Raw genomic sequence first — 19537 nt, 5'->3', positions numbered from 1 at the left:
TTCTGATGTGAAGAAAAGCCAGAAAGAATCGTAAGATGCTGTATCAGGAGTTCTTTCACGACATGAAAATCAAAAAGGAATCCTACAAAAAGTCCTAAGGACTAACAGCTAAGGATGAATACAAAAGAAAAGTACAAGCATGGGGGGGGCGGGAAATCAAAGGCTAAGACAAAATGAGTGACACTCAGCAAAGGACATAAAAAATTAAGAGGTTCAATAAATACACTAAGAGCAAAAGAAAGATGAGGGAAAGTGCAGGTCCTCTGCTTAGATGGGAAGAAGAGCCAATAACATGTGACACCAAGAAGGGGGAGGCATTTAATGCCTGTTAACGTGGGGGAAGCAGAGGCCATGATATAATCTTAATTTTAGTAAGACTTTTGACACAGGCTTACATGAAGTTCTCACAGGCAAACTAGGGAAGTGTGGTCTAGATGAATATAAGGGGGATGCACAACTGGTTGAGACATCATACTCAAAGAGTAGTTGGTTAACAATGGTTTGCTATCCAATTGGGAGGGCGTATCTAGTGGTGTCAGATTTGACAAATTGGAAAATTATTGAATTTCATCTGGCTGATTTCAGACCGAAGTCGAGTGCAAAGTACTTTACTTAGGAAGGAAACAACATCAGATGCACAGCTACAAAACAAAGTGACTGGCTAGGTGGTAGTACTGCTTAAAAGGATTCAGGACTTATAGCGGATCGCAAATTGAACATGTGCGCATCTACAATGGGATACAGATGCAAAAAAAAAGCTAATATTCTGGGGTATCTGAACAGTAGTGTCACAGGTAAGACATGGGGGTGAGGAGTAATTGTCCTGCTCTACTCCGCACAGATAAGGCCTCAGCTGGAGTACTGTGTCCAATTCTGGGCACCACACCTTAGGAAAGATGGGGGCAAATTGGAGAGAGTCAAGAGGAGAGCAACAAAAATGATAAAAGCTTTAGAAAACCTGGCCAATGGGGAAAAAGATTTAAAAGTGGGCATCTTTAGTCTTGCGAAAAGAAGACCAATGGTGGACCTGATATTCTTCAAATATGTTCTGGGCTGTTATAAAGAGGACTCTGATCAATTGTTTTCTATGTCAACAGAAAGTAGGAGAAATAGTAATGGGCTTAATCTACAAACAAGGGAGATTTAGGTTAGATATTAGGAAGAAAATTTCTAACAACAACAACGATGATAGTAAAGCACTGGAACAGGCTACCATGAGAGGTTATGGAATACCTGTCACTGGAGGTTTTTAAGAACAGTTGGACCAGGGATGGTCTAGGTTTACTTGGTCCTGCCTCAGTGCAAGGGGCTGGACTTGTTGACTTTTGAGCCCTGTATTTCTAGGATTCTACAGTTTTCATGCTTTCACTGTGATAGTTGGCGTATCATCTGCATCTGCCCACTTATGTTTTGCATTTGGATGTGAACTTATTCACTAGCTTTGTAAATGCCTGTAACCCTTGGTAGGGTTAGCATGGGTTCTCTGAGCACTCTCATTTGAGCACTTTCGTCTCTATTACTAATATCACAGATTAGTTCATCTTATGCAAGTCTTGTCAAATCTTAAGAGTCAGCCATTTCACATTTTGGTAATATACTGATCTACTGTTTATCCAGATTCTTGATTACACTTTTTGAAGAGACCTTTCACCACAACATTTTTTGAGAGTTGAAAATGCTTTTGGAGTGCTTCTAGGATTTTACATGGGTCTTCCTGGTCTGCTGCTGACATTTCCAGATGCTGTTGGAGCATATGGCAACCTTTGCCCATTACAGTTAGTAGTATGGCTGCTCATTTCCTTTTTATCCAGCCCCTTTGCAATTTTGTAGTTTTCCTATTGTTACCTAAAGAATGTCCAGCTGCTAAACACATCCCCATTGCTGTCCATCTGCTCAGGAGTCTGTTATGCTACCTTGATAATTGTTTTCTTTGGTTTCTTGAGATCTTTCTTTGAAATGCTCTTGTGACCCCATGCTTCAGGGAAGGGACTTAATATTGGACCACAGGAGTCGTCTGTCAGAAATATACGGCTTTTACTATCACCATGAAAAGCTGTAAGTCTGGCCATGTTATAAGCCTTGAAAAAAAACGACAGTTCACACATGCTCAGTAGAGACTTACTGAGGCTCACCAGCTAAAATCTCCGAAGATTCCATCCTCAGAGCATATTCAAGTATCTTATAGTTGCTAGTATTAGCCCTGTACACGCACAGTCCCCTTTCAGCAACCGAGCCTCTTCCATCCAATCCAGGACTATGGAGGCTCAAAAATGACTTGGATGCTAAGGGCTGCTCCTAGCTACAGTGATCTGGGGTAGGGCCAGGTAGTGGAACCTACAGCAGGGAATCTGTGTCTCTTGTGACCTCAGTGACCTTCCTGCAGGCACCGAGGCAGCATGGAGGAAGCAGCTGACTGATTCAAATGTAGACAAAGGAGTAGATTCATCAGACTGCTTGTCTCAATCTAGGACTGAAGGTATGTGTGATGTATTTAAAAAATTATTAAAATTACAAGCTATCACTTGAAGTTTATAAGAGTTTTCTGGTTCTGCTGGCAGGCTAAGGGGTAGGAGGCAGGGGAGCATGAAGCATGTGATTTGGATCTTGTGTAGTCAGTCTGCTGGGAATTTGGCTTCTAAGACAAAGTATTGTTATGTTGCAACCTTAAAGAGTATTTTATGCTTTTTAATTTAACTAGGAACATAACAGGGGGATGAGAAACTATGATTGGAAGGTTGTGGGGGGTGAGGAGGGAGAGGAAACACTGCTGGGGCAAGATTTGAAATCAGACAACTAACCTGAATGGGTACTAGGCCTGGGATAAGAAGCCTGAGGAGTGGAGATAGGGACTGGGTAAGCTAGAAGAATGGAACTGGTACAAGTTGCCTAGGTGAGGCAGAGGCAGGACTGGACCAGGGACAGGGTACAAGGCTGTTGCTGTGTAACCTTAATTTTGACCCTTTGGGGTATACGCATTATAATATTCTTTAATTACATGAGCACACACTATTTTTTCACAGAACCCCTGTCTCATTCACTATACAAGATGGATAGTCTCAATCAGTAAGCAGCTATTTAATATTTATTTTATCATTATCTCATGTGTGGCCACAGGTCTTATATACTGCCCACAATTCAAACCGTGCTCTGAAGACAGAACTATTAATTTCCTCATGGGCATTTCTATAGTACTCACTGTAATGAGTGTTTTACAAACAATCATGAATTTATTTTCACAGCACCCCAGAAGAAGTGTGTGGGGGGGGTATTAGCCCCATTGTACAGATGAGGAACAGAGATTAAAATGATAAATATCTGCTAATTTCAGAAAATTTGGACCTGCATTTTTAAGGTTTGGTAGCATTATGTAGCTTTTTATATGTTCAAAGCACAGCTCCCATTAACTTCAGTGGCAGCTGAGAGTGCTCAGAACTTCTGCAAATCAGACTCCGGAGCGTCAAGTCGGTCACTCAGAAAATAAAGAACACAGTTAGGGGAAAGTTTTGTTTAAGCCACTTGACTGGCACCACAGAGAGCTCTGTGGCAGAAGCAGGGACAGAATCTATTTCTCTAGGGTAGCATTAACCATGAGACCATCTTTTTCTCTTCCAGCAATATCCTGCCTCATTCACAACACCCTTCCCAGCTTCTGCACCAAATGAGGCAGGAGTCTTATGGACAACAGCCTGATCCATCCCCACATCCTTTTTATGCTCTGAATGATACAGAAGTCCTGTGGATAAAAGTACGTGATCACCTAATTTAAAACCATATAGCACATTCACAAGCAGGCCACATGCAACACTTCTGGCATTTCTTAACTTGTAAGCGATTGACTTTGCAAACTTAACATTCTTTTAACTTTAGTTTTTAGTTTAGTTTAGTTTTTATATTTAATATACATATAAATCTTACACTCACATTTCTATGACCCGGATCCTGCATGGGGCTGGGTCTAGGCAGGACACCCAGGTGGATCTAATTGTAAGATCAGAGTTCTGCCCAAACACATACACACATATGAATTGAGGCATCTAATACATAGGCATCACAAGAGTAAGCCAAAGAGCAAACAATATCATGGTTATGGACACCAAATATAAGGTTAGGTGTGTTTTGGTACAAATATTTGTCTTCAATATTTACATTGTAGGATTAAATTTTACTAGTGGGGTAGTTTAAAGACTATACAAATAATGGTTTGTGCAATAAATCAGAAGAGGCATAAATATGTATTAGTTTAGTGATAGACTCAATGGATCATAGACTGAAGAGTAGGTGCTTTGATCATTCCTTTTCTAAGGAATATGCTGTACATTCAGTCCTAAATAAATTTTGGCTTGGAAATTTAAATGCTGTGTAAGGTTTGTAATTTCACTTAAAGCTGAGAAGTCTGAAAGTGGTTTTCCCAAAGATAATTTTCACCTTCAGTAAAAAAAAAAAAAAAAAAAAAAAAAAAAAAAAATCTGGAATTTTTTGTTGGGATGTTTTTAGAACTTACTTATCCCCTAGAAATTTATCTCTGTACAATAAACTAATTTCTCTATCAAAAATAGTTCAATATACTTTACACATGGGAAAGACTTTCACTTAATATTAGTATATAGATCTAAAAGAAAGAGCAACACACAAGAATCCCAGTTTATTCATATACCTTGAGTTTTGCAGTACTTCAACACAGCATAAGAGGATTTTAAAATTCCAGAAAAAGCCTCAAATAAATGGGAACTTTGCAACATAAAAATTTAATCAGCCCAGACACAATGTCTGCTCACGCACAACCTTTACCTTGATAATGATTAAAAACCAAGTGGCATTTTACTTAGGTCTCAAAAAGTCACCCAGGTTGTTTTTTGGTTTGGGGTGGGGCTTTAGCGGCATTAGTATCAGTCACCTTTACTTGCAAACAGATTTGGGGCTTCAGGCAGTTGCCTTGCCCCTCATTTTCCTTCCTTTGATTCTAAGTAATTCTCTCATGGCTCAATGATCCAGTGATGTGAAATTGTCACTAGTAGCTGCATGTGCAAAGGAAATTGGGCTCCAGTCAGGGGTGAAAGTAACTGAGGACACTTACCAGTATGGGCTGGGGTGGCTCCAGCCCCTGGAAGGGGCGGGGCAGTCAGCATCCCCCAGCCATCCCTTCCAGGCTGCCTGGCTCACGCTGCCTGGGGCTCCCGTGTTGATTTAAAAGGCCCAGGGCTCTCAACGCCGCTACCGCTGCAGCAGCATTCGGAGCCCTGGGCCTTTTAAATCGCCGGCCCCTTTTAAATCACCGGCAGCTGCTCCCTTTGCTCCCCTCCCCCCCACCACCCATCAGCGGCCAGGGTGGGGGCAAAAAGGGCAGGGACGTTAAAGCGCTGCAGGGTCCTTTGCCGCAGCAGTGCTTTAACATTGTTGCCCCTTCCCTCCCCCAGTCGGCAGCCCTGCTGGTACAGACCTACCAGCAGGGCCTCCAACAGGGGAGGCAAAAGGGGCAAGGACGGCAGCGCTTTAATGTGGGCTGGGTATGGGCCGGTGAGGTTCTTACTGGTACGCAGTAGTGGCCCATACCAGCTGACTTTCACCCCTGGTTCCAGTTCTTCTACCTTCTCTACAACTGGCTGGCAAAAATCCATGCTGTGATCAGTTTAGCATCATATACACAACGCATAGCTCTATTTCTCAGAGAACACACTGCAAAGAAGGAGAAATATTTTCTATTTTATAGCTAGGAAAATGGAAGCCAGTCCTTGCTTACAGACAGCCTCCCAACCTGAAGCAAATACTCTCCAGCAACCACACACCACGCAACAAAAACACTAAGCCAGGAACCTATCCTTGCAACAAAGCCCGATGCCAACTCTGGCCACATATTTATTCAAGTGACACCATCATAGGACCTAATCACATTAGCCACGCCATCAGAGGCTTGTTCACCTGCACATCTACCAATGTGATATGCCATCATGTGCCAGCAATGCCCCTCTGCCATGTACATTGCCCAAACCGGACAGTCTCTATGCAAAAGAATAAATGAACACAAATCTGACATCAGGAATCATAACATTCAAAAACCGGTAGAATAACACTTCAACCTCTCTGGCCACTCAGTAACAGATTTAAGGGTGGCAATTTTGCAACAGAAAAGCTTCAAAAACAGACTCCAAGAAGAAACTGCTGAGCTTGAATTAATATGCAAACTAAATACCATTAACTTGGGTTTGAATAGAGACTGGGAGTGGCTGGGTCATTACACATATTGAATCTATTTCCCTATGTTAAGTATCCTCACACCTTCTTGTCAACTGTTTAAATGCACCATCTTGATTATCACTACAAAAGTTTTTCTCTCCTGCTGATAATAGCTCAACTAATTAGCCTCTCACAGTTTGTATGGCAACTTCCAACTTATCTGTATATATGTGTGTGTGTTATATATATAATCTTCTTACTATATGTCCCATTCTATGCATCCGATGAAGTGGGCTGTAGCCCACGAAAGCTCATGCTCTAATAAATGTTAGTCTCTAAGGTGCCACAAGTACTCCTATTCTTTTCGCAGAAAGGTTAAGTGACTTTTCCAAGACCACAGAGTGAGTCAGAGAAATAGAACCCATGTCATGTTCTATCCAGTCTAGTCCTATTCACTGCTAATACAACTTACTAGGGAGTGTGTTTCAGCTTAACATTCTCAATATGCAGGAGCATTTACAATCTTTTAGAAGTAACATTGCATTCAACGAATTTGGAAAGAAGAGGGTTCAATGAGAGCATTGGTGGTCTTCCACAACCCGACCAGTCATCAATTTAAGAAACAAGGTGGGTGAGGTAAGATCTTTTATCGAGCCAACTTTTGTTTGTGAGAGAGAAACAAACTTACTCTAATATCCTGGGACCAATACAGCTGCAACAACACTGCATAGAATCAAGTTGACAGACAACTAATACCACTCCCCATGAAATTCCTTTAGCACAAAAGCAAAGTTACACCATGCAACCGTTACGGTAGCAACTAACCTTGAAAGTTCTCACCCCTCCCACTTAGAAAAGGCCACCAGGTAACGTATACATATAAATCTCTCTTCCAATTTTTCCAGTATTGGAACTTCCCTGGGGGAGCTTTGGTGTACAACAACGCCTTATGGTCTGATTCTTGGTCAGCTAACACCAACCAGCAGTCCTCCTGGAATAACGAAAGCACATTAAACCCAAGGTCCTGGTCTGTTTATTGCTTGAAAAGAGCACAGATACCTCATCTCATGCTACTGGTGTTGCAATCACACTTTTTCCTCTCCAAGAGGCAAGAAGAGCAAATACACATCTGAACTGCGTCTTAAATTACTTCAAGCCAAGGATCCTTCCGCTATCAGAGCGGCCACGTGCCCTTTGGGGGCTACCTGTTTGCAAGCCAAGAAAAGTTAATCTGCCAGAGTAGTAACTTTGTTATAGTACTATGTACAGGCAATTTGTGAATTTAGTCATACCACAGGTGAATATCAAGGCTTGGTAGCTATTGAGATGTAGAATAGTTAAGTAAAGTCATGCCTCAAATATTCTGCAGTGCTCCAGCATGTTCAGAAACTTTTCTCTTTACATGTATCAGTGCTGTTGCTTACTGTGCAATGCAATTAAAGTACAAGATATCCAAAGTACAGTACACCTACCTCCCCAAGTTCTCTCTTCCCCTCCCCCAATCATTTTATAGTAGGGTTGTAACAAAATTTGACTTTATCCAATCAAATTATAGTAAAACAGAGTCTGCTGTGCAGCCGAGTAGTTTTTCAAATATCTGTTAGTGACACATTGTCTGTATTGCAACATGAGTCTCTCATGAAGCATTTCCCTCTCAGTCTGAGGTAAATGCTGTATCCCCAGACTGCATGCTCTCACTTAGGGCATGACCAAGTGATGAGGAATCCATTAATGTTTTCCCTTCTAAACAAAAATGTTTGCTTACAATCCCAAGCAAAGCTCTGCTCCTGTAACAAACTCCATGTTAGCTCATTACTTTGCAAACAGTCTTGTTTTAAACTGCCTGTAAACTGGCAGCCTTACTCACCAGCCTGGGGAACTATCAGCATCATCCTCAATCAGTCTTTAGCCCCTGCCACTGAGCTCCATTTGCTGTCCAAACCACCACAAACTCACAAAGGAAAACAAAACTTCCAGTTGGGCTTTCTGCCCAGCCATAACTCCCAAGGTTTCCCACCTAGCTTGTGAACTACCACAAGCAACTCTCCCTTTCTGCAGTCTTCCTCCCAACCCCTTTTCTGAAGCTCCTTATAGGGAACACCTGTTCCCCAACTCTACTTCTCAGTAGCTCTGATCAGTAACCAGGGCTGGCTGGCCCTAAGCCTCTGGCCCTTAAAGGGGCAGGCCACCCTGCTACTCTGCCCTTTGCTGGAAAATTTGTATTTGTTCTTGAAAATATATAGAGGACTGTATAGCACATTGATCAACATATAAAATTTAAAAAGGGAATGAGAACCAAGACCTTGCAAGTCAGGGGGAAGAATGGAAGTCCACATGTTGTCTGCCCTGGAGCAATTCTTGAAAATCTCTGTTAGTCGGTGCAAATTAAACCATTCCATTTTTTAAAAATTGTTTTTCAGATGTATTTTTATGAGATCCAGGGATAATTAAGCAGTAGCCACAGAGGATCAGGGAAGATCCTTTAGAGAAAACCAGATTGGACCAGGCAGCTTTCCCTTAAATTTGGTGTCTGAATTCTACCAAGGGGATCCCTGGAACCCCCTTGAACACATTACTGATAGCTAATGCCAAATGAGGGGCAGGCACTGCTCTCTCCCCATGGTAACTATGATATGCCTGGTTTAATCACTTTTGCCCCACTTCCTCCTGACCTGTTATGTCAGTATGTAGGACAGAAGGGGGTATTGTAAGGAGATTTTGCTGCTTCAAGTCTCTCCCCAAAGCACCATTCTCTTCATACCAGACCAGACGCAGAGACTGGCAGGCCCCTTACCCCACTATTTCTACTCCCTCTCCCACCCACGGTGGGATTCACTAGGGATTCTTAGCTGCCTAACTTCCACTTTAGGTGCCTACGTCCAAAATTTAGATTCTCAAAACCCCCACTCAGCTGCTGACTAACACTGAAAGCACTTAAGTTTCCACTGGCAAAATCACCTAGATGCATACATTTCTGCCATTGTGCATGTATTAAGCTGCCTCAGTCATGATGGCACAAAGCCGCTAAGCACCTCTCACACACCTAGGGCCCAGCAGGATTCACAAACTAGACATTCCCTTGCTAATCTTACCTGCCGAGCCCAAACATGCCCCAAGACGTGCTCAGAGGCTGCCTTGGAGCATGTTTACAAAACGCATTTGGACGAAGACCTTGTTTTAGATGCAATAGCCCAGTGGTTAAAGCACTCGCCCAGAATGTAGAAGACCTAGGTTCAAATACCTCCTCTACCTGAGAAGAGCAGCAACTTGAATCCAGGTTTCCTACCTCACAGGTGAGTGCTGTACCCACTGAACTGTGGAGTATTTCTTACTTGTGCTCTCTGTCTCTCATGCAATGAATAATTAAGTATTTTACTCAGAGTGGAAGAGATCCAACAGAAGATACCCACAGTATCATATAGCAGTGATTAAGGAACTCTCTGGAGACAGCTGTGTCCAAGTCCCTGCTCCTCTCCAGCAGAAGGGGAATTTGAATCTGGTTCTCCCACAGCCTGGATGAGGGTGCTAATCACATGGGTATTGTGTTGAAGTGAGTGCTTAGACCCTGTCTTTAGCCTATGCTAACAAAAGCAGCATAGACATTTGGATTATACATATATTCAATTGTATACTCTGTAGTTATTAGAGAGAGCTTGACTTTGGGTAGCATTTTCAAAAGCAACTAAGTGACTTAGGAACCTACGTTTCATTTTCAGAAGTAATTTAGGAGCCTAAATTATATTGAAAGTCAATATGCCTAAGTCATTTTTGAAAAATGAGACTATCTTCTGAATCACTTAGGCCTTCCAATGCAGGAGTGGGCAAACTACGGCCTGTGGGCCGGATCCAGCCTGTCAGGGCTTTGGATCCGGCCGGCGGGATTGACCCCTGTGGTGCCGCAGGCCCCACACTGCTCTCAGAAGCAGCCGGCACCACGTTCCTGTGGCCCAGGGGGCAGAGGGCTCCTTGCGTTGCCCTTGCCTCCAGGCACCACCCCCCGCAGCTCCAGGAGCAGCGCGGCGTGGGGCCAGGGCAGGTATGTAGGGAACCTGCCCTGGCCCCGGTGCACACCGCTGCCACCCTGGAAGCTGCTTTAGGTAAGCGGCACCGGGCTGGAGCCTGAACCCCTTCTGCACCCCGCCCCTCAACTCCCTGCCCTAAGCCCCCTGACTGCACCTCACACCCCAACTCCCTGCTTGAGCCCCCTGCTGCACCCTGTACCCCAACTCCCTGCCCTGAGCCCCATCGTACCCCACACCCCTCCTGCACCCCTTCCCTGAGCCCCCTCCTGCACCCCAACCCCCTCCCCTGTCCCAATCCCTTGCCCTGAGCCCGTTCCTGTTCACTGCACCCCCTCCCACACCCTGCACTCCCTCACGCACCCCAACCTCTTGCCCCGGCCCTGCATACAATTTCCCCACCCAGATGTGGCCCTCAGCCCAAAAAGTTTGCCCACCCCTGTTCTAATGCCTAAATACCTTTAAACATCTGGGCCTTAGGGTCTTAAGTCCCTTAGATGGTTTTGAAAATTCCATCCTTAGCCAAGGCTGTTTTATATACAATACAAAGCAACTTGTCCGACACATCAAACTAGTAGTTGTATGAACAGTGGAAAATGGTTTTGTTTTTACATGCTTATCAAGTGCTAAGGTACTGCTCCCCTTCTACTAGGTCTCCTGTTTTTACTGAGCCTAACCACAGTCTGGCACTCAACCTCTTTATAAATGTGGGCTGGAGAAAACAAAAAAGGACAGTACAGTATGTGAAGCCATATGAAAAAAGTAGATGATACAAAAGGCAACTTAAAAGATCATTCTACTTTCTTTATTTCTTATTGTTCTACACATGACATATATTACAATTCTCCTGCTTTATAGGACATTGCATGCAAAGTCAAAGTGATATGTGATGTATTGTCATTAGCTGATATATTTAACTTGGAACTGGTGACTTCTAGCATTTGCATGAGTTTAAGTGCAGCACAAAATTTCTCATTCATGACAAAAGGTCACACGCTCCAAGGCAAAGTCCTTTAAATAAAAAATGATGTACAAGGGTCAAACATTTACATTGGGAGGGACCTTTAGCAGGTTCTCACCTTAGTAGTTTAGTCAGAGATGTGACAATCAGTATGTCGGAAAACTAAACAATTTCCCTACAATATGGACTCTTTATCAACATGGGAATCATATTCAAAGTACACAAAAGCCAAGTAATATCCCCACCTTGTCTATAAGTGCACAGATACAGAGCCATTGAGTACGTGGGTGCATAAGGGAATCCATGACTCCACATCATGGCAATGTCTACAGACTGGACTTCTTGTCATCAAATATGCTCCTTTGTTTCAGTAAGGATTTTAATTCTAGCTGGATTGTTTTGATGTTGTGGTTATGTTCCAGTGTAAACTTGGTTTCCTATAACAACATGAGGGGTGAGGGAAAGAAAGAGGTGTAATAATAAATACTATAATTATAGCACTTACATAAGTGCTTCTGAGTTTTGAAAATATTTTACAAACACTGGGCCCAGTCCTGCATGGTACTGAACATGCTTAGTTTCTGTTAACTTTAACAGAGCATATGGGGCTCATTCTCCACAGTCAGTCCCTCTGCTTTTACATGGACAGGACACTAATGGTGTCTCTCTCCTGAGGAGGAAGGCATAGAAGAAGAGACTTGCCACTACTGTAGCATCATTCCTCTGCCTTCATAGAACGATATGGAAGGCATACTGCATGGAGTTCCATGGAGATGTGGCTCTGCAAAGTTTGTGGGTAGGTTTGGGAATAGGAGGAGCCATTCTCTGCAGAATTTCCCCCTCCCTAGGCACAGGGTGGGGCTGTCCAGAGGAGCTAGTGGGGGCGGCGGTGATAGTATATAGCACCATCAGGAAACAGCAGCCTCTTTGTGGGAGTGGGACTTCCCTTCCTCATTGTTTCCAATACCAGAAGGACTGGAAAGTCACTCTACCTGTTTCCTCTGTGCAGACTCCTCAACACCTCTATGCAAGAAACATCACAAGTTTCACAGACCCTTGCACAAAACTAGTCCTCAACAGTGCTATGAGGTAGATAAGTATTATTATTGAAAGCAGTAGCAATTACTACTCGTACAGTGGTAATAATTAGTAGTAAAAGTGAAATCTAGCAGATTTCTTCTGACTGATTGCCAAGGTTAACAACATGACAATGAAGGTTTCAAAACTGGAAGTTGCTCTTGTAACATCTATTCTGCCATGCAAAGAAAGAAAAATGATGAAGTCCATCTATTCTGCCATGCAAAGAAAGAAAGGCAGAATGCTGAGACTGGGCTCTGTTGTGTTTTCAGTTGACAAAGGGGAATGTACAGTTTTGGAGACCTCCTCCTGTTTTGACTCACGGTTGAGAATATCTTGAATGGTCCCTTGAAATATGTTAACTCCTTATGCTAAACAATCTGTTCTACCTTGTGTTTAGCAGTGACACTGGGTACATTTTCCAGACCTGAAGAAGAGCTCTGTGTAAGCTCAGAAACTTGGCTCTCTGACCAACAGAAGTTGGTCCAATAAAAGATATTACCTCACCCACATTGTCTCTCTAGTGTCCTGGGACCAACACAGCTACAACTATGTTGCATACAACTAGATCATGTGTTCTTTTCAGCCAAAGGGAAATCCAAGAATAAGTCCCTTCTCTTCAGAGCTACAGGATCTGAGTAAGCTAAGAGGGCTTTGGATTTATTTTTGTTTTGGTAATTGAAGTGCATGATGTAATTTTTAAAAATATAAAATGCATTAGTCTGAATTTGAAAGAATTGAGAAGCTATTGTAATGAGTAATATAGAAATGCCTACACATTAATATTAAATCTAATTCAAGTACAATTATATTAAAATATAATTTTCAGTGCCTCCCTGAGACGTATGGAAGGTTAAGGTGCTGGACTGAGATAAAAGAGATCTGGGGTCAGTTCTCAGCTCTGCCAGAGACCTCTTGGGTGAATTTGATCAAGTCACTTAGGGCCCAATTCTATGAATACTTGCCCATGGGAGTAGCCTTACTCATACTCTGTGCCTCAGTTCCTTGTCTGTCAGATAACAGTACTTCCTTGTACCCACACTTTGTCTCTCTTGTCTGTTTAGACTCTAAATACCTTGGGAACTGACTCTTACTATGTATATGTACAGCACTCAGCACAACGGGGACCCCATTTTGGTTGGGGGTCTCTTGGTCCATTAGTTATACAAAATAAATAGCTGAATTTTCTCTGAGACCCTTCAACTGTCCAACTTTGTAAAACTTTCAGCAAAGGGACTCTGCTCTCCAGTCTCATGATCAATATATTGGTCTGTGCCTGGACATGCAGAAGTGTTGAAAGAGAGAGTGCAAGGTGTACCCCGGTTTCCTTGTGCTAATGTGCTCCCAGCTGGAGTCCCTGTGCTTCCCAAAAAGGGTGAGAGGATGCAGGGCTATAGTTGGCTAAGTGGAGAATAGAGCACATACTATAGAGGTCTTTTAAGCTGTGGTGCAGTGAGCATGCTCCCCCTATGTGCTCGGGAGCTCTGGGAGACATTGTGCTTCCTGGAGTTCCCGCTGCTGCTGCTGCAGTGAGACTCCATGCTGCCTCAATGGCTTAATATCACAATCCAACCCAATGTCTTTTTATTAGCACTACAAAGGGAAACTGGACTGAAATGTAACATTGCCCAGCATCGCACATACTCTGTACACACCTAACAAGTTCAATGTTTGTCTATACGCAAGAAAGAGCATAAAGAGGTCACCCAATCAGCTACTGACATGCCTGGATCAAGCAAATTCTGCTTCTAATGGATTGAATTTCATCATGAAATGGTAACCTGGTTATCTTTGGCAGAAATTACCCTAATTTAACAGCAGTATTATTTAAGTGGTTACATACAGATCAGAGTGCTGAAAGACCAACCAGGAATTAGAAGGGGGCAGGGGAAAATGAGTGGTATGTGGTACTTTTTCCTGTTTCTAATAGTCTGTAACCATGTCATTTAGTTTAATTACCTGAAGTAATTAAGTGAGGAGAAAGGAAAAATAAGTCATTTAACCAAATACATGAAGGTACCAAGTCCATATGAGGAAAAGGAATCACTATAATAGCAAAGGTGGACTGACAGGGGAGGCCAGAAGGATTCCTATTGTATGGGGACTGCTGCCCCCTTGCTAACATTCAGTGGGGGTGTCTTAGTTGCTAGCTCCCAGTACTAAAAAGGGGGAACAGTCAATGGGGAATCAGGACCCTGAGACTGACAGCCCCCAGGAACAATGGGGAGAGGCCAATGCTCCAGGTCAGCCTGAATGACAGGGTGGGCAGGCTAATCAGGGAGTCAGGAGGCCAGGGAGGTCCTGTCCTCCGTGTGAGCTGGAATTGCCTGGGTCAGACAGAGTGGGGCCGAGCTAAGGAGAAAGCAGAGGCCCGAACTGAGCTGGGGAGCCGAGTTGCAGCCCCAAAGCCAGAGGCACAGCCCAGAGAGAGCAGACTTGCCCTGGGAGCAAAGCTGCAGCAACCAGAGCCAGAGGGGCCAGAAAAGCAGCCCACAAAGCAGGTCAGTGCTGGGAGCAGAGTCACAGAAGCAGCCTGCAGAGCAGACCTGTCCTGGGAGCAGAGCTGTAGCAACCAGAGGCAGAGGGGCCAAAGAAGCAGCCCAGGGAGCTGGAGGCAGAGCAGCAGCAGCAGCAGTGCTGAGACAGAGTGGTGGAGCTGGGGCTGGAGCAGTCCGGAGCTGGGTGCGGTGAGCAGCTGGGGAGAGCGAGGGGGACCCTGGGCAGCGGGCCCAGCACAGGGAGACAGCTCAGCCAAGAGGCTCTGCAGGCCAGGCTTGGATCGTAACCCCGACAGGGCAGTGGCAACACTGGGAAGAAGGGTCCTACCACTTAGAGCCTGAGAGCGTGAGACCACCACCAGAGCAAGTATCTAATCTACAGCATCCCTACAGCAAAGCCAGGGCCTGAGAAGAAGGCCTGGGACTTACAAGGATCAGACTGTGAACTGCCCTGACATTCCAGAGACACTGTTTGTGATGTTCCCTGCCACAGAGTGGGTTGATGTGTTTCCTTTAACCTTTCCCATTTTTCCTTATTTTTTTAGAAATTAATTGTTGATTAAATAACTTGCATTTGCTTTAACTTGTATCTAATGGTCAGTGGGTCAGAAAAGTGCCCAGTGCAGAGAGAGTACCCCGGAGTGGGGACACCCTACCCCCTGTCTTAGGTGACCACAGTAGGGTTGGGGGTCGAGCCCCCCAGGAATCCTGGGCCCAGTCTTGTTGGGGTTACAAGGACTCCCCCAGACAGGAGAGTGGAAGGAGAGTCCTCAAGGGCAGGGAGGCCACTGGGTAAAGGAAGTAGGAGCGAGGACTCAGATCCTTTCGCTAGCCCACTTCACCAGGGTAGTGCAGAAGCCAGGAAAGTTCTCCACAATAGCGGGACTATTCCCCCACTTACACTATGATGAACATAAGGGAAAAGACAAAGAAAGCTGAGATGGTGAGACAAATATGGAAATAATTATGACAGTTGTCAGTTCAGATGCCAAATATATAGAGGCAATCTCAGCTCATTTGATCATAACAAAACAAATAAAAATCCCATTAATATAGATCATTAATTTTTGCTCTGTTATGGCAGTCATTGGGTCCGTCTGGCAACAGGGCAAGTTTAAATATCCTTTCTGCTTTTCCTTTTTCTTAAGAGGTTAGTGATCTTTTTCCACAAGGTGGCAGAAAGACCACACAATCAACCAATAATGGTTACAATCAACCTCTGACTGTCCCTGGAATAGTTACGTTAAAAATAGAAACTAGCCGTGTATTTAAACTTTAGAAATAAAATCTTCAAACAGTTAATTCAATGTTAATTGACAAGTGCTATCTAGCCCAGTGATTTAACAAAGTTTGAAGGGGAAGAAGATCACAAACAGCATGAGATTAAACTACTTAGTCATTTGGTGCTTAGTCACAGTCTTCTTCCATTTGCAGTATTCAAATGTATTCTTTTGCATAAATACAGACCAGTAATACCTTGATTAGTTGAAGGGAAACAGGAGTATGAAAGGAACTTGGGCATGGAAGGACATCAAAGATTTATGTAAATAAAATAGGTCTGAGGGGCCATAACCTCACTTTGGATAAGATGAGTTTTTCAGATAATCAGGCTTTAATAATATATAAAATGAACTATTTTATGGCCACGTTAGACATGTATACATTATATATGAAGTTTACATTCCTTCAGAAATTTTGCTTGGATTGACCATATTTTATCTAGCTACTTCCAACTGTCAACAGATCCTTGAGGGAAGATAGCTCCTGCAAGTTAACTGAGTCTTGGATGGGACCTGCTGTAAACTCTTCCTCCCTACCTACCTATAAATCTGAGACCACTGGGTACTATTCCGTTGTAGTAGCTACTACACCTAACTGCTTGTGAATCCCCACATGTAAGTAGTCCTCTTTGCTTTTATAAGGAAAGACTGGTTCAGCCAAGTGTCCATCAGCTCCCGACAAATGCCTCTTTAGGATCTGAGGGAGGAGTAATTCCCACGTGCTCCCATATGCAGCAAGCCAGAGGCTATGCACCACGCTCTTGTGCTAATCAGTTTAAGCTGAGGGGACAAAGGCAGCCTATGTAGTGGGTGGAGCAGGACCTTGCCCAGTGACTATGGTAGCAGTTTGGGTAATGACAAGTATAGATCCAGGGATCCACCGGTGAAGCCAGAGTTAGGATCTAGGGGCCAAGCCCAGGGTTAGAACCAGAGTCAGAAGCCAAGCTTAACCTGAAGGGTAGGCTGGAGTTGTAGTCAGGAGTCAGAAGCCAAAGTTGTAGTCAATGATATAGCCAAGAGTGAGAACCAGAACAGAGCAGCTACAGAGGCAGAAGCAGGAATGGGGCTAGGAGCAAGCTGAAGCAGAAATGAGAGCAGGGTAAGCACATCTGCAAGCATGGTATATATTGAGCAGCTACTCCACTGCTGCTGCTGCAAGGCTCAAGTAGCAGACGGCTGGCTCCCCTGCACAATCAGGAAGCATAACCATTTGGAGGGGGGCTTATTGGGCCCAGCTGAGCTTGCTGGGTTGCCTAGCGACCAGGCTGGGAGCCAGCTGTGTCCCTAACAATTAGCCCTTTTCACTGCACCTCAGCAAGGGCTTTCTCTCCCTGACCCCTGTCAACCTAGAACTTGTAACTACTCAGTAAGAGAGAGAAAAAACTCAAGCAGAATTCAGGGGAAAAAATTGAGAATATAGAATTAAAACCCGTGATGCAAGTACAGGCCAGAGCTGCTGGAACTAGGGGTGCTGCCGTACCCGCTGGTTGAAGTAGTAATAACAAGCCAGCTACATGGTTTCCACCTTCAGCACCCTCACTATAAAAATTGTTCCAGGACTACAGACACAGCAGTGAATAAAATAATGTAATAATAGAGGCTCCTACGTCAATCATCTTGTCATACGTCCCTCCAACTTGTAAAGCCATTCCATATACCTTAGACCAGCCCTCAAAACGTCTCATCTTCTGCCTTGAATGGGATGGTGAATAAGAGAAAAAACTTCACAGTAGAGGCAGTTTAAAATTTTTCACTGAAATGTTTTCTAGCAAACAACAGCGCTTTGACACAAAGAACGTTTTCAGCAAAAACAGGAAAAAACCCGTTTTTGTGGAAAAACCAAAACATTTCTGGTAATGCTGGAAAATGTTCACGTTTAAACTGAAAATTTTGAGCGCAAGTGCAAGTTTTGTGTTGGTCAAATCTCTTCACTGGAGGAAACAGTCAGGTGTATTGCCATTGTCTAAATAAAGTGTGCCTACCTCAGAGGGGAAAATAGTTTTCTGTCTGAAATACTGAAGAGCTTTTTAAAATGCTAGAGCAGTTATTACACTATATACTCATTTGCTGGGAATATTGTAAGAAAAAGGAAAAATTGAACTCCTCTAAGGAAATTTATTGCTATCGCCCACAGAGACAGGAAAGAAATTCACCCAGAGTCAAATCCTGAGGTCCTGACACAGTCAAGCTCTAGTTGCCCTCAGACCCCTATCAGAGGTGGAAAAGACCCCATTAAGTCCATGTCACTGCAAGAGCTCCCATAGAAGATGCATCGGATATTAAGCTGATGGTACATATGTTCTTAGCCAAAAAGACCAAGAAGAAAATTATCTTCTTCCTACATCCATCAACAGAAGCATTAACATATAACTGGGGTGAAAATATAAAGCAGTAACTAATTCAGTAGAAAAATCTGCAGTGAAATCCCTCCCACCACCCACTACATCTGTCCACCTACATTGTTTGTGCTACTGCTGCATCCCTACCTAAACTTTAAGAAACTGAAACTCATAGCTTAGCAAATCTAAGGTTTTATTATTTCACCCACTATACTTTTCTTTGTTGGTGGTATAAAATGTTCACTACAATAAAACAACCACGCATCTAACTCAAGGCCTCCAGATGTCCAAAGCGCAAGTCAATTGAAAGAGAATCTATCTGTATTAGGAAAGACACTATTTTCAATCAATAAAGGTCAGCTGTACATTTTCTTAACCATGCTGTCAGTGTGATTTCTTGTGGCTGCATATATCACTCAAAAGCTTTTCATACTTAGGACCGTGAGTGGTTTTAGTCACTCTATGCCTCCATTTAGTTTTTGGCTGCTTCAGCGACAATGCCAAAAAGGATGCCAGATTTTATTATGATTTTTGTGACGCGGCTATGTCTCTACTAGAAACTGCACTGAAACTACAAACTCATTTCACATACTGTAGATCACTGAGCAGCTGCTACTAATGATTTTTGCTCACTAATGACCTAGGTTGTGTTTGAATCAGTGCCCTAGAGGTGAAAACTCTATATTCCATTACTAATCCCCTGAGTCATACAATCCCCTGACAATTTTTTTCTAGGTGGCATACCCAGTATCATCATTTATTGACATAAAATAGCATATTTTGCAAGCGTCCGTTAACTAACCACCAAAATGCAGCAGTAGGATAGCAAAAACACTACACAACTATTTTGAGGCAGGAAGAGAAATGTGCATTATCCCATTAAAACAGAGTATTTAGGTCAGCACAATATAATTGCTCCTAAACTACCATGCATAGACATTTCTACTGCTGTGAAAAATGCTGTGGGACCTTTAATAACAGATTGGATAAGGACCTTGGTTTTAAATATCATAATTAGATAATGTTCCAGTTTAAAAATAAAAAACATTTAACTGCTAATGCAGTTCTGTCAGGGAAGTCTGCTTCTTCTGCTGAGGTCTTATATGTGGTACCTGATACACTATGACTTCGCATCAGTGTCACACACTCACACCAACAAGTGGTCAGTTAAGAAGAGTACCCACTCTCTTAT

This window comes from Eretmochelys imbricata, chromosome 6 (genome assembly GCF_965152235.1).
Source record: "Eretmochelys imbricata isolate rEreImb1 chromosome 6, rEreImb1.hap1, whole genome shotgun sequence".
NCBI lineage: Eukaryota > Metazoa > Chordata > Testudines > Cheloniidae > Eretmochelys > Eretmochelys imbricata.
Note: the sequence above shows the minus strand (reverse complement) of the source record.